The 16,767-nt window shown below is 39.3% G+C and overlaps 1 protein-coding gene across 1 annotated transcript in view; it reads left to right on the top strand.

The window, feature by feature from the left end:
* Positions 1-1,596: 1,596 nt before the first annotated feature.
* LOC108674221 (histone-lysine N-methyltransferase 2D) overlaps positions 1,597-16,767 on the top strand; it is a 52,249-nt gene continuing 37,078 nt past the window's right edge. The window contains exon 1 of the mRNA XM_018162151.2: positions 1,597-1,934. The gene's annotated coding sequence lies outside the window, so the exon portion shown is untranslated. The remainder of the gene's footprint in view (positions 1,935-16,767) is intronic.

Raw genomic sequence — 16,767 nt, 5'->3', positions numbered from 1 at the left:
ACGACCTGATGTAACGTGAATCAAGACTTCTCGACGCACATGCATGTTACATAAGAACATACATAGGAACTGTCACTGAGATCTCGACACGACAATTTCTGTCAATGTGAAGGAGGTGAGTATTCATGATACCACTGATTTAGCGAAACGATTTCGAGCGACATACCTACTGAAGAAACGTCACTACTACCTAACTACCTAGACAGCGAAAGGCTTTCAAAAGACAATAATGAACCTAAAGGGAAACTTCAGCAAGATGAACGAGTTGTTGAAGATCTCACTGATTATAATTATCAAAACAACGTATATCGCCCAAATATCGCCCAAGAATGATCTCAAAGCGTCGCCCACGAAACGCGATGAGGTAGAATTTGTAGAAATTTGAAAAATTACTGATTGACTGAATGTATAATACATATGTTGCTTAAACTCATTGCATTCCTCATGAAATTATCGCACTACAACTTGGATAATTACGAGAGAGCGTAATGTTTTAGCCGTGAATAATATAAAAATAAATGAGGGCTATACTGATGTGTTAGCTCTGTCATGAGCTCTAAATGCTGCCAAGTATATTAAAAGAACTGAAAAGCAGAAAAAATTCCATACAAATTCATATCTTTATAGAAAACGTTTCGGAGTATTCTATAGTCATTGCGTATTTTAGAATTCATATGAAGAATCAGAAATCAATGCAATTGAAAGTCACAGAACCGAAATTAAAATCTAAGTTTACAAATAATATACAGAGCACAAGAAAACTATCCAAAATTTCAAGGGGAAAGGAGCTAAAAGCTGAATTCAAACTGGACCTATGTTTAAGAATGCGCAGGGGTTCTAAAATACACAGATCTGAAGTACCGGAGGTGGAAGCTAACACCCTGAAGTCACTGTCAGAGACAGGGTCATCACAAAAGTACAAGTGTACAACGGTATTTTTTAAAAAGTACAACGGTACCAGTATATCTGTTCAATGACTAGGTTTGTACCTTTACAAATGAGTTTAATTGTTATATGTGCAGGCCATGATTTCATTACAGTTCTAATTGTTCGTATGTGATTGACTCGTTCTTCCTATGTTCTTCAATTAAGTGGTAAGGTTTATAAGAATTTTAACTGGTCATGCATGCGTTTTCAGGGCTTTGTTACTTTTTCAAGCAGTAATTCAAAGTTTTTGCACAGAAAAGAATGGAAGGTTCAGTTTTTTTAAATAACAATAAATTTGTAAGCGTTATTTCATATTTAAAATATTATATTTGAAGGCATTATTTGCAATTTGTATGTACGGTAATTGCCGCCTTTAAACTGTCGCATGCAATAGGGTTCTCAAGATGAGGGCTAAAGTAAATTCAGTAATTTTATTATTATGTTTGTAATGGAATTTTTTCGATGAAGGTTGTGCAAGAAAGATTAAAATTATTTAATGGTCATGAATTTTGATGTAAGTTGTATTACTTGTATATACCATATTCCTAATTAACCCAGCTTGAGTAATTTTTAATAACGTATATGTAGCAAACGGTTGAAGCGAGCTCATGATGGCTAGTTGCTGCTTGCTTACTTGCGGCTTGCCACTTGTTTAGTTGGGTTTGGACCGTTGTGGAGACAGTGGTGTGACGCTCGGGCAAATATAGCTTGACTGAACTTCAAGTGGTGGATGTTTTTAAGGTATTATTAAATGTCATTTTAAGTTTTCATTGGCTTTTTTAGCTTCTTTGAAATGAGGCAATCCTTATGTGTGCAATTTGTGAAATTTAGCCTGTGAAGTGAAGAATTAAGTGATCTGAAGTGCTGTTGTGTTGTGGTAAGATGAGGTTGTGGTATTATCACTAGCCTCAGCATCACGTGTTGGAGAATCGAGAATGGAGGAGTAATAACTTTTGGAGGCGCCTTATGGATTTATTCATCTCCAGGAAGATTGAATTGTCATTTAGGTAAGTCTAAAGTCTTATAATAATTATTCTTGTGTTGACATTTTTCTCATCAGTTGAATTTACTGTAAATGCTGGTTGCTATGCTGAATGAAAATGCTGGTATCCCTGAGGCTGATACTTCACTGGTCTACAGTCATGATGTCATCTACATATAGTGTATACTGATTTTGGACTCAGAAATGTAGTAAAGGAAGAGACCAAAAAAAGTCTCTGCATTGATACTATGCATGATAGTGGCAATCCAGAGATTTTTTAGAATCGGTTCATTTTAATTTCCTTATCTACCACTACCAGTACTCAAGATTAAATTGATATCAACTTGATGAAAATATCTTTGCCTAATGCTGGTAATCCTGGTATCCATGATACTTGACTGGTCTACGTAAGTTATAGGATTCAAAATTGAACTGAAGAAACAGTCTTGAAAAGTCTCTGCTTTGACACTATGCATGATACATAGTGGCCAACCAGAGATTATTTATAATCAGTAAATTTTTAATTTCCTTATCTACTCAAGATTTAAATCGATATCAACCTGATGAATAATAGCTTTGTCTAATGATGGCAATCCTGGTATCCATGATACTTTACTGGTCTACTTAAGTTATAGGACTCAAAATTGAACTTGAGGAAGTCTAAAAAAGTATCTGCTTTGACACTACGATTATACTGGCAAACCAGAGATTTTTTAGAATCAGTTCATTTTTAATTTCCTTATCTGCTCAAGATATAAATCAATATTTTATGTATGATAATGCTGGTATCCATGATACTTTACAGTGCACATATGCCTTTTTCATTTCATATGTCAGCTTAGCTGTTGGTACACATTTGCTTTTCATTTAATGTCTGCTTAGTTCTTAGTACTAATAGTACACATTGGACATTGGTCTTTCATATAACGTCTGCTTAGCTGTTGGTGCACATTTGCCTTTCATATGATGTCTGCTTAGATGTTAGTGCACAAATTTGTGTGCTTCCTGTGATGTTTTCTGCTAGAGTGTCATTTGATATTGCTCCTACACTTGGCAAAGTAAAGCAGTGAAATACTGTAAATAGGAAATTTTAATTGAATTCAACATTAGTTGTTTTTTGTGTATATTATCAAGATTTTTCATTTATTCATTTATATACAGGGACAACAGGGTTATTCTAAATGATGGATCCAATTTAATACATTTGTATTTCTTTGAGTATAAATTGAAAATGATAATTTAGTTTACTATCTAACTTATACCTAGAATACAAGTCTCTGCACTGTTACTGCAGATATGGTTGTTTTTGTCATTATTGTGTTGCAAAGTTGAAGATGAATCTTAAATTTTCACCGCTTTTTTATTGTAATGGTGTTGTTCCCATCACATTCCTGTGTGATAACAACTGCTTCTTAGTGATAACATCTAATTATTAATAAAAAGCATGCTTTTGTCTTCAATAAAACTTGAGTAAAACTATACTTTAATGCACATTAAGTGACATTTGCTGCCCATGCAACTTTTATTACATGGATAGGTGTGACTGTTTGTTTAAATTTCAAGTGAGTTCACTCTATTTCATTATTTAGTCTTAATCTTTAGTTGACTTCAATGGAATAAATTTTCCTAATGTAGTACCGGTATACATATAGCTATATATCTTCATCCAGCATATTTACAGTTACAATTTGGAAAATATATATATACAAATATGGCTTGGCAAAAGCTAAGTAGGCTCAAAAAATATTTCTTCATGGATCACCCTCTTTTTCACAAGTAGGAAATGTCAACCTATGTGAAATGTCACACATAATTCATCTTCAAAACTGTCGTACTTGTTGATTTAGTGTAATTTCATCCATCATGGATTTGGTACATAAACGTGTCTAATTACCAAGTTTATTCTTCTAAAACTTTACAGAGTTTACAATCTTGAAGCTCTTTACCAAAAGAACATCAATCATGGGAGAGTATGTCTCCAGCAGCCATCATTTACAGCTATTATTGTATGAGTTTATTTAACACGCCTGTGTAATATATTGTACATTAAGTGCATGATTGAATAAATGTTACTGTGATTTCATATACTCAAACGTATTTATTGTCCACCATGACAGAATCTATGTACTCTATGTACCGTAACATATATAAATCCTTTACATTGTTTTTGTATTTCAAAGAAATATTTAATTAACTGTGCTGCTACTGTACATGTTGTCAAAGATCAACAATGTGAGTGATTTACTAGACTCCAGCAAACTACACTTAGGCATTTAGCCCTCAGTAATCATTTCGACCTCCAAATATGATCGATCAAGCATAAGTAAGTAAGTTGTCATCACGATGTTTTGGTTTTCGAGTGCAATCTAATATGATAATTTACAATTTTGTTGTAAACTGTCAAAATTATTTCAAATTTGTTATGCGTTACTCAAATGGACACGGAAAGATGCAGGGTTAGTTTGATTGCGTGAGCTGCACGGTCTCTAAGGCTGTCATCTATCGACCTGCAAGCACAGAGAAGTTCTTCTTTCCTAAAGACCTTCACCGCGCGGGCTCGCTGCCTGTTGTTGCTCTCTTACGTCTCAGTTGATACGTCTGCACCAGTCTTGTTTCCTAGCGCGTCAAACTCCCGACTCTAGAGCGATGTTGTATTCTTGCCAGATACATTCTCGTTCCGTTATCATCAGGTCCATGTAAGTAAAGTCGCAACTAGTCAAGGCCGACGATGGTTATGGCTAATGTATATAAACATTGAATCATGATTCACATTGAATCATGATTCTTTATGTGCGTAAGTTGACAATTCTGTATACATTGCTGAACCATTTATATGCCGTGAAATGTCACACATCATTCAGCTTGAAAACTTTCCGTGCTCTTGGATTTAGTGTAATTTCATACGTTATGGATTTGTTAAATAAATGTGTCGAAAGTGTGTTTATTCTTGCCAAAATCTTATTACACATTTACGCTCGTTCTTACAATATCGCGTGTGACGATTTCCCATTTTTTAAACGCTAGAAATGCTTTTTTTCGAAGTCATAAATCTTCCGTCGGAATGTTGTGAAGTGCTATCGTTCCCAAAAAGGGCCGTGTGAATTTTCCTGATGGAAAGAACGTTCACCATAAGAGATCGTGTCCTTTAGTGTCAAGGCTGCTGCTCTGATCTCATGTGATACATAATTGGGGCTCGCGTGAGAAGTTAAGTTACATAGTGTGTATAATATATCTTGTAGTATGGCGGCGCCGTGTGTGCCTCTTCTTGCGTCCGCATGCCGGAGGTGTGTGGCGGTGAAGGTGCACTAGAGGCTTCTTCCTACTTCATTTCACAATGCAATTCAGGTTTCGCGCCTGTTGTTCCCAGACGGTACGAACTTCCAGCACCTTTATCAAATTGGTACAGCGTGTATCGTTTCGAAGAATACGGTTTTCTGTATGATGAACGAATTAGAAAACTATGTTCCTATGACTTCAACGTCCTTCATTTGAAACTCGTCTACTTCCACGTTTCGCAGACGAGTTCGTACTCGTTGTACTTGGACGGTCTTACACGGCTCGACGAGTCTTTTTTGTACGATATTAAAAAAAACTTTTGAGATTTTGTTCATGCGGTTAAAAAATCTACAGCGTTCGTGTAGACTTTTTGTTCCCAGTTTTTCTGTCGCTGAGCAATCCATGCATTATGTTGATTTTATATTAATACTCAATGCAATTTCAGAGGTCTCTCTCCCAAACCGGAGCTCATTACGTGTATTCAAGTGAGACGGACACCAGTTCAAGCTATACCTGCCCTAACTCAATGGACTAATTTCAGCTCGAATTGCTGTAGCCGTATCGACCAGGAGCGATAGAGGTATATAAATGAAGAAAGTGAAGCGAGCATAGCTAGCTGGGTCGTCATATAGCAGCAAGCTTGTCTGGTCCAGATACTGACTGCATGAGGTACGGCCTTGACCAGAGAACGCTACGGCACCGATGTTTCTGCTGCTGCCTGCCTCTTACAAGCGACGCTCTCCCTTCCCCGCTCTCTACTGACACTTTGCGTAACGTGTGTATGCAGCACTTGAAACTGCGGAAACTACTCGCCTGAGAATGAGATAGGCATTACACATTATGATTCAAAACTAGCTAAGTTAATAGTTGAACCTGTAGGACCAAGTGGTGTAATCTCTTGCGTACGGAATTACGGCCTCCTCTAGTTGAGCTGTTTCTCGTGAACTCCACCGCTTTCTGATCAGCCTTAAGCCCGGTCCACACGCTCAGTTTTACACAACGATTTGTCTGCGCAGTTCTAATCGTTGCAGATAAAACGTTGCGTGTGGACGGGAAAACTGCGCAGTTTTGGAGCCGGCGGGAAAACTGCGCAGTTCCATCGAAATCTGAGCTTAAGTCGGTACCGTGTGGACGCTCTAAAAATTGCAACGATTTCAATCCGACTTAAAACTGCGCAGACAAATCGTTGTGAAAACTGAGCGTGTGGACCGGGCTTATCAGACTAACCTGCTGTAGTGATGAACTTGTGCATCGTTTTTGCCTGGGACTCTTTTATAAACGCACGTTTATAATTAATACTTAGCCTGCCAATTATTTGTTACTTGACTGAAATAATTGATGGCCTATGCTCATTTCTTGGTCCGTGACTTTCCGCCTTTTTCAGTCCTTAAGTGTATTATTGCATTATTTCAATCTGCTTTTAAATTTATTATTAACAATAATACATGCAAATTCAGTTGCACAATTAGTGTCCTAAATATTCCGGGTATAGAAATTTACAATGAATGAAGGAACTATCACCATATTAATTTTTGGACTTATAAACAAAGTGAGTTGCTTAGATCTACATCTACATCTGAGATCTACTTACGAATTTTTTTTCATCAGAAATTCTGGCTCTCAGTTCTCGGTAATCACGAATTTTAAGGTAATTGTGAATGTGCCTGATCGCAGGCAACGTGTCCGGTTAGTACACGCCTAATCATTCTACTGGTGTCAACTGGACAACTGGATTCTCACCTTCGCTTCGTCTATGAATGCGAATTGCGAACATCGCTAATTCATCGTTGGTGTTCATCCAACTTGAAGCATTGCGTTTTAAACTCTTTGCGCTCTTGTCCATGCATCAGATAGAAATTAAGATGTTTTTACATTCGGTTTTCAATCGTTCTACCAATTATTGACCCGTGTTTTCATTAGAAGAGATAGAGACATGATGTGACGTTTAAATTTTATGATTTCCTAATAATTTACGATCGGCTAATTTTTCTTGTTATTATTATTTTTTTATGGAATGCAATTATTTGTTCGCTTGTTACTCGAAATGATCTCATTTGCTCACGGCTGTCAGTCGACGGCTGACCGGTATTCGTTATGCAATGAGGATGGTAAGGAACGAATGTATAAAATCATAATGTCCGAGACTCGGCATCGCTTCACTGCGATCATTCGGGGCAGACTATTTTGTTCATGCGTTGTTGCCGGCGTTCGCTGCCGGAGACGCAAACCTATACGAATCTATAAGGAGAAACCTGAGGTGGCTAGTACTGTCCTGGGGGGCTCACCGGAGAGCCAACATCGAGGAATGCTCAAAATAACTCAGCGTAGCGGCTACATCGCAACCCCAGCAGTCACAAACATTTATATTTTAAAGTAAGTGCTGTTTTTTTAATTATTCGCGCATCCCATACTACAAATGGAAGCGGAGCTTGCACTCTCTAATTTTAAAAAGCGTGTACTGAATGTGTTGCACCAATAATCGGATTCTGTAACGTTAGGTTTTGAATCTTTAGTAGAAAATTTTATCTTACAATTCGATTAACTCCCTTTATAAATTACGCCAGCTTATATATATATGACCTTGATTTCTTGCCATTTATTGCATTCGTATCTAAAGTGACGATGATCTTCTTTCAAGACAAGAAAGAGTGCAACATAGGAGAAGACTACGTCAAAGATTTCTGGGACGCGCGCAGTTTACTAGGGTCAGCGAGGTGCCCAAGAGTACCTCGCAGGTATCCGACGCGCATGGCACCCTTGGCACTGCAGCAACTCTCAGGTCAAATGGCAAGGTAGCGCCTCGGAGACGAGTTACATCGCTCCTGTGCTCTGGAATTTTGGCTGCTCACCTGTTGATCTCGAGCGTCGCTGCTGCTGCTACCCCTGATCTAGCTACCTGCGTCCTTCAGCAGCGACTGGACATTCCTGATGTGATCACTAACACGAGCAGGAACATGTCGTCTGCTAGACATTCCTGATGTGATCACTAACACGTGCATGTTTATGTCATGTGCTAGAAATTATTGATGTGATCACCATCTTGTGAAGGATCATGACTTATGCTAGACATTCCTGATCTTTTTATTTACACGTGGAGAATCCTGCCTTTCGCTAGAAAATTCGTGCATCACCACCTCGTATAGGATGAAGAGTTTCACTAGTCGTTTTTGGTGTGATCGCAGACATGCGAGATCGAGTCTATTGTTTCTCGTGATACTTGATATTTTATTGACGATGTTCGATACTCGGCTGTAAATTTTTCGGCCATTTCGTCCTTCATATATTAAGATTATCTTGTCTTACGTTGCAAATATTTACTTCATCGAGATATTGAGTTTTTTTGGGAGTAAATCGAATTTATCAGCGTGTAGTAAATTCCTCATTGTTCTGTTTTTTTTTTTGGTGCTTTTTTAACGTGAGTAAAACTAGATCGATCACTGTATTTGATTTACTCAGTATTTATTCGAATTAGCTATTAGCGCCATCTCGCATGTCTCTTGCATCAGAAAGTAATCTTGCATAGCGTTGAAGAGCGAGCGCGCTCACACTGAGCTGTTGCGTTGTCAAGTATTACGCCAGAGACAGCCCCTCGTTTCTTCTCAGGCTGAAGTGCGCGCGACTTCTGTTGTCTTGCATGAACTGGACGCGGATTGGCAGTGGTGGTGGCGGCGGCGGTGGTGGTGGTGGTAGCGACGGTCGTATGAAGGTACCATGCAGGTAGCTGAAGAAGGCTGGCAGCAGCAACATGCACTAGGCAGCATAGCCTCGGGCCACATCCGCCCTTGTTTGGTTGGTGACACCCGAAGTGGTGAGGGTGCATTGCAGCTCACATGGCTTATGATTATGTAAAATTATCCATGCCATGTTGCTTGCCCACCCTTGCTAGACGGAGCAGATGCATTCGAATATTAGAACTTCGGTTTTCAGTAAATAATGGTAAATATATTGACATGATCGCGTATAAATAGAAAACATTTTTGCGCGATCTGTTTCATTTAATATTTTTATTTTGCGAGAGCTCACTCAGAATTGTACATCTGACTAAACTGCGATTCAAGTATATTTTGCCTGCTCAAAATTTCAAATTTAGAAGTAATTGCGTTATCTTGAAACCTCCCTTATTTCCAATAACATTAGCTTATTCTACAACAAATTGTTTTTATTAATTTCCAATATCAATAAATAGTTGTGGAATCTTTTCTGCGCGTCTCATTTTGTGATGTGGCTCTAATAGACGTTCATAATGCCCGGCACTCAGTTACGATGTTCATTTATTCTTCACTGACGCTAAATCCACATTCAGCATTCCCCTAGACCAGGATAGTTTTCGGGCAGTTCCCATGTCTCGTCCCAAATCTCGTGAGTTCTCCATTCCCTAAATTTTTCTCTTGTCAACTTTCTCTTTCATGGAAGAACACAAGCGGCAGTATGAAGTTCTTCGAGACGGGCAGGTTAGTTGCCGGCCTCTATGTATGCTCGCTCCCCTACTTTGATGCTCGTCGTGTAGGCCTAACACAACAATGCGTTCCGTTTCTATACTGCTGCTCCACAACACCTCCTAGTCTACTCGTCATTAAACTTCATAACAAACTTCTTCAAATTTTAGCTGCTAATTTTTGTAGTATACGACTGCATTATTCCAGCTCTCAACATGATCAGATGTGAAATTAAAGTGATCTAATTTCGAAAGTTTAGTCTATGATATCGCTATTCAGGCACAGAGTGGTAATATTACAGTGGCTTTGAAGTGCCCATATAAATTTGATCTTTTCTATGAGTATTTGAAACTAAATCTTTGTATCAACTCTCGATAAATTTACATCCAACTTCTAAAATTTTTTTGTTTCTATTCGTGGATAAAATTTAAATAACCAGTAAGAATAGCCAGAGTTTCAGTTTTTCCAATACAGTGGTTTCCATGAAAATTCATGAGCTATGAACTGTTTTCAGTTTATTATTTTCTACGTCAGAAAATGTTCGCTGCCAAACACAAAATATCTGGGAGCCATCTAATGCTATTACCACACCCACCCACACCCGAGTTCGAGTAGCCGACCGTTAATTTCTAGAAGTTCGCCCACTTATTGTGCTAAGCATTAGCGCTTTAGGTAGCATAAGATGAAATTAATGTTAGAAATTAACGGCTAATATGAGTGAATATATATAAGCGTATTTCATGAGACCTTAAATTAATACCTACGGTACTCGCTTATATGTTTGCGAACCACTGATAAATTGCCAACTAATTTAAATTCATCATCAGGAAAGGAAAAGGTATAAAACTCCAGTGTTAACGATTCCATTCCTTCTGAGTCATGTGTGCCCGCTTGTTTTGCCCCAGTTTGTGTAAAAATAATATCGCATCCTCCTCGACATGACCTGCGTCAGGCAGGATCGTGTCACTCACGTGAACGCCGTAGCTGCGCTGCATAACGGTTTATTTAGTTTTCGGACGCGCCGACTAGATGCACCGAGAAGGAAGTACTCACTGCGCATACATGGCTTGATTGCTCTTCTATGGTCTATGCCAGGGATCACCAAACTACGGCCCGCGGGCCGAATCCGGCCCACAACGTCAGTTCATCAGGCCCGTCGACGGTACTTTAAATTGCTTGATAACACGAGATATTGCGGTTGGTTGAAACATGAGATATTGCGATACAATCTTACAATTATAATACTAGGAAATCTTCGCGCGTGCGGAGACCTCCTGACCGCTATGTGCCTTAAATTTACTATTTTCAATTATTGTATTTCAGTATTCTTGTATTGTATTTCTTCTTGGAAGGCGAAAACTTCTCTCATTTTCACTGTTTAAGAGAATTTTGCGCTTCAATCGCTGATGATGTCAACCTCGATTTTCCAAAAAACATTATTCGTGACTTGAAGAAACATTTTTTAGAGATATTTTCAGATCTAGACAGAACTGAGAGTGGCATTCTTCTGTTCCAGAATCCGTTTGATTGTAACCTTGATGATGTGCCAGTTGAACTTTAGTTGGAGCTCATTGATTTGCAAGCAAATGTCTTGTTGAAAGAGAAGAACAGAGAAGGAAAACTTGTCCAATTTTACCCCTGCTCACCTGATGCTGAGTTTCCGAAATTGAAGAAATTTGCAGCTGGTATGGCATCAATATTTGTACAACTTATGTATATGAGCAAATATTTTCAAAAATGAAGTATGTGAAGTCAACGCGTGGAACGAGATTGACTGATGAGCATTTGCAAGCAATTCTCTTGATCGGATGCAGCAATTCCAAACCAAACATTGATGATATCTTTAAAGCCAAACGTCAGTTTCACAAATCTCACTACCCTTTTTTGCTGTTTAGTTAGTGTGATTCGGATATGTGCGCACTAGGACTGATGTAACCATCTTTGTGCTTACGTCGCCTTTTTGAAAACTTTTTAGTAAATAAAATGTTGGTTGTCTTTGTTTTTTGAATGCTGAACTTAGTGTTTCGTCTTTTCTTCCCAGAGCTTTCGTTCTGGCTTGCAAGTATTGAACAGAATGATTATGCGGCCCGCGCTCGTCATTTTTTCAGTTATCCGGCCCACTGTGAGAAAAGTTTGGTGACCCCTGGTCTATGCGAATCGTCGTCTTGCTCACATTTTATGAAAAAATCGTTGTCTCATGGCCTTGATAGGCGTTTGTTCCGAGTCGTAGGTATTTGTTCAGGTGTTGTAGAATTCGAGGTTGAACGAAACACAAATAATGTGCACAGAAAATGGTTACTGTCTTGCATTGTGAGCTAAAAGTTTAGTCCGATGGAGTAGAGGAGAGAGCTTCATTTTTACTGGCCTTGAATGTTGATTCAATTGTAGATTCATTACCTTCGACAATGTCGAGTAATGGTGCACGCATGCAATAGTTGCAAAGGCCGGTAAATTTTTATTAATGTACAAGATATTGCGAGTTGCCAGTCACATTTTTTCCGCCAGACCAGTACTATTTTTTACTCAACAGTTGATACGTAATGTGCAATTGAACAGTAGAGACACGTTCGCTCGTTGTCATGCATCACAGGAAGGTGCATGCTAGGGAAAATCTAACTGTATTCGACCGGGAGAAGTTATGGCAGTGGAAAGAGACTAGCTGCGGCTGTGATGAGGTTGTGCACTGACTGCTGCAGGACAGACCCGAGTTCGATGACGCACGAACTTACGCACAGACGCACGCCAGGGAGGAGCTAGGGAGAGGTTAGGTTGTGTAGCTCACTCCTAAACTCCGCTGCTCAAGTTCGGTAACCTCCCTGGCGCGGCTTCTTTCTCTCCCTTCGTGGATACTTCCTGCTTCTTGGCCGCATCTTTGTCAACGGTTCATTAGCTCCTAGTATCCGCATCAAAACTTCATACAGACTGAGCTTCAACCAATAACTAATCTATGGTACTAATTTACATTGGATACATAATGTGATATTGTGGCTTGGGGTACGAAATATGAGCTTTTTTATTGCTTGAGTTGTAGACTATTCATAACTAATCATGCGGTTTATCATCAAATTCAAGCGTTGCTTCTCATTTATTATCGCGTTAACAATCGCTGCGTCCATACGATTCCTTATGTCAAGCTAAGAATGTACTTGAATTTTATTTCCAGTACCGTAGTACACATTTAAGGTGCTTATTTCAAGAAATGAAAACAATGATAATTGCCAAATCTTTCTGACCAGCCAGCCAACAAACTTACTTCGTAGCAGTGCTCTGAATAATGTCAGCAACGACTCGTAAGCACAAAAGAATTTGCTCGATTCGAGTGATTGACCTCAGCCTCATCGGAGGCGCGGAGAGGAGCTTCTGTGTTGGAGGATGCAATGAGAGAGGTAGCAGCTACTATAGGTCTCTTTCTAACTGCATCTGGCTGAGTGTGGTTCGTGCAGTTCCCACGGTTCTTGTTTGGCCAGGACTACGGGCGACCGTGCAACTTTTTAGCTCCTCATGATCGTCTGCAGCAACGGCGTGTGCGAGCACCATTGCTCTGATGATTTCTGCCTAATAGTTGCTGACTTCTGCTCTGCCTACAAGCGGTTTTTATTCTCATTATTAACTGCCTTATAAAGGTGCGAGGTTTTTTGCGATTAGTAAGGCTTGATTGTTTAGCAATAGGAATCAGTCGTTAGGCTTATTTATGTCGATCATTTTTGTGTGACAGCTCTCCGTAACTCTAATATGTGTCGTAAGACTGTGTGTGGCTTGATACCATACTACCTGGGTTAGCAAGCGCTGAGGCAGCCTTGAGATGACGTGCAACGGAAGAATTTCATCCGCCGACTGAAAGGTTGACGCTCGTGAGCCAGTAGTCGTCATGCTATAGACACGTGGTGCTTTGAACAGACGCTTGTCCCATTCTTATTGATGTCATTGGTGTTTTGCTCAATCCCGATTCAATAGACGATTGAAATGCTTCTCTAATTTGTATATATATTTTCTGATTTGTAAGAGTGGTCAGCTTCATATGCCTACCTACTCAGTTCATGACATTATATGGGCGTTGGTTGCTTGCGGGTCAAAGCTGGGTTGTGGCTCACCTGTTGCTTCAACTTTGCTGTCGTGCCCTGAGATGCTCCTGCTGTTCTTCTGCTGCAGATCTCCTTATTTTTATCGATAATTTCCTTCCTAAAAACATTTGTGAGACAATACAATACTATGATAATACCTACTCACGATTTTATCACTGTATTATTTCGCGCATAAATTGCCTCTTGGTGATGGATAATAACATAAAAGAATAATAATATATGAATAAATAAGTTCCGTAGTGATTATATAATGGTTCTATAACAGTTATATCCAGGGCAACCTAGGTGAACATGTTTTATTGCACGTATTTCTACTGTGAGCCATAATTCCGTACACTCAAATGATAAAAACATAACTCAGTACTCACTGCAGTGAGTGACAGAGGGCGCATTTTCTCGTCGACGAAAACGTGAAGTCACGGACGGACGGACACGGCGAGCACAATAGTGCATTTTTTCCATAGATGAGAAAATGCGCTAAAAATAAGATTTTTAAAGTTTTAAACTTTGATCAATGATCGGCAACAATTTATTTTAAAGTAGGAGATTCTAATCTAGACTAGAAACGCGTATGAAATGCATTTAATTGGTAACCATTCTATTGCCGTACAATATTCGGTACGAAGTGAATACTTTTGTCCTGTCATAGATTTTATAATTTCTCACCGTTCACACTATTTCGCCATGTTTGTTATTGAAACATTTTCGGATCAGAATTGCGCTCGAATTGTGCGTGCTAACTAGTAAACTTTTTAGCGAATTTAGTCAACACTGATTTGTTTTGATGTTTATAATTGTAAAAAAGGCCGTGAGTCTTGACTAATCTTGCAATACGGTCACTATCTTTTACAATTTTTTTATCACAAACAGAACGACCGCCTGCATGAGCGAAGAGTTCATGACTGAATGGATAAAATATGTATGTCTGGTGACAAGCATATGCTACTCGTTCAGCTGCTCACGTATTCTTGGTTGACTTAAAGGTGTCTATTTAATGATGAGTTCCTCTATAAACATAAATCTGAGGCATTGCTATGCAGTAAAGCGTTGTACCGTTCACTTGACTGCAGCGGGCAGAGGCAGCCTAACCTACCAGCTTCGACGCTACGATTGTGCACAAACTGTTCAGGAAGAAGAAACAGCCGTGGCTGTAGCATGGGTCTCCCCTTAACAATCAATGGCGGCGAGCTTGCGGATGTCTATTGATCAAGCCCGAGTTGAGGAGCTTCAGTCGAATTCTTCTCCACCTCTCGACCCTTACATTAGCTCCTCGCTGGTTCTCTGTATTATTTCTCTGCTGGCTCATGTGCCGATGCCGTTTGAGCACTTCAACGCGAGTGCTGGGCAGCAAGCAATGGAGTTATCGAACGTTATTTCTGCTGTTGTTTATGGGCACGCTTTGCATTCATTATTTGTTTCGTAGAATTTATACCTTTGGCGAAGATCACAATTCTCGACATGCTGCTTTTTGCTCGAGGCTATGAAAGTTTGTACTTTTCATCTGCACATAGATTGAAAATATTGTATTCGAACCAGTGATTATGGATAAGTAGTAGCAACGCGTTGTCATGGTTTGCAAAATTGCATACTTAGGGATTGTTGAGGAGTCGTAAATGTTTTGACTACGTTTATTTTGGGTTCCTCACTAGCTCATCTTGTTAGTTTAACAGAAAAATTGGACTGACTCCATCGTTAGCGATGCGTAATAATTTTGTAACATCTAGAGGCGGCGATCATAGTGGCCTCCATTCCTATGTCCGAAACATATACTAAGGATATCTAACCTCATCTCGCGGTCATTAATGTCCAATCTTTGGTTCCATAATTCGTACTCATTGGTTCTTGCTTGTGGTTTTTCTATATCTGCTGCATCATGCCGATTCTTTGGCCAAATTTTCAGAAACAATGTTTGCATAAATAACTTCCTTAATTGCGGGGTAATTAACTTCCGCTGATTCCTTATAGAATTAGTATTTGTTGAACGTCGCGGGCGTGTAGCACTATTCAATGAGCTAATCGTGCGTGCACTATGCTCGTTAAAATTGAATTTTTAAGGCGGATTCTGCCACTTATGACGTGCCGACATAGCGCAAAGTTGTATTTATGCATTTTTTTTACGAAGGTTGATAGTAGCCAGTTGCCCGAACTTTGTTTACGAGATATAATTGTGCTTTATATACGAATTCGTCTGTTCGGGTGGTTTTCAAAATAAGTTCAGCCGTCCCTGAACAGCCTACTTCGTTTCAGTGTATCCTGAAACTTGCATGTGCAAGTCTCAGGTCTGGACGAGTTGGGTCCTTGGTAAGCTGAGCCCTGCGACTAGCACGGTGCTCGTCAACTGTACGTGTAACTTTTGAGGTGCGGACACCGAGTTTGACGTCATCCATGGCTACAGCGACGTCACACGTGAGCACATTGTGCATTTGGGGAGACATCCGCTCTCTCATTGCTGCTATGAATGCTGTGCACTTCTTTATTGGTCACTTTTTTCCTCGGTGTTTAACTTCGATACTATAACTTTGTCTTGCTCTATCTTACGTTCTCAGACTCGGAATGTTCAATTTTATGTTGAATAGTGTATCTTTGAAGTATATATGTAACTTATTTTTTTCTTAATATCTGTTTTAGAATGCTTGTCGATATAATATGAATATTTGCTAAAATCTTATGGCCAAGTAATTTCAATTTTAATGTAATGATTTCGTATCGCTTTGTAGCTGAGCGTAGTTAGTAAGCTGTTCGCTAGGTTACTTCCAGAGGAGAGTGAGTGCGAATAGAAGGCGTATCGATGTGTGGTCAAGTTTGTTCCGCTTTGCCTGATAACCTGATAATTACAATGGCCTTGTTGCTGCACCACTGTGCTGGTAATTCGGCTGAGCCGCAGCTGCGCACTGGTCATCTTGTGTTCATTTGTGGTTTATTTGATGAGTGCAAAATAATCAAATGAGCGATCACTAACGTGGCATATCATGGCGTCTGATCCAAATGAAAGTTTTCATGTAATAATTGGAACACGATGTCTTGTGTCATTAATTTGTGAGGATCTTACGAATGATTTTGTGAA

The sequence above is a fragment of the Hyalella azteca genome, unplaced genomic scaffold (genome assembly GCF_000764305.2).
Source record: "Hyalella azteca isolate HAZT.00-mixed unplaced genomic scaffold, Hazt_2.0.2 contig2628, whole genome shotgun sequence".
Classification (NCBI taxonomy): Eukaryota; Metazoa; Arthropoda; class Malacostraca; order Amphipoda; family Hyalellidae; genus Hyalella; species Hyalella azteca.
Note: the sequence above shows the minus strand (reverse complement) of the source record. Positions and strands in the feature narration are given on the sequence as shown.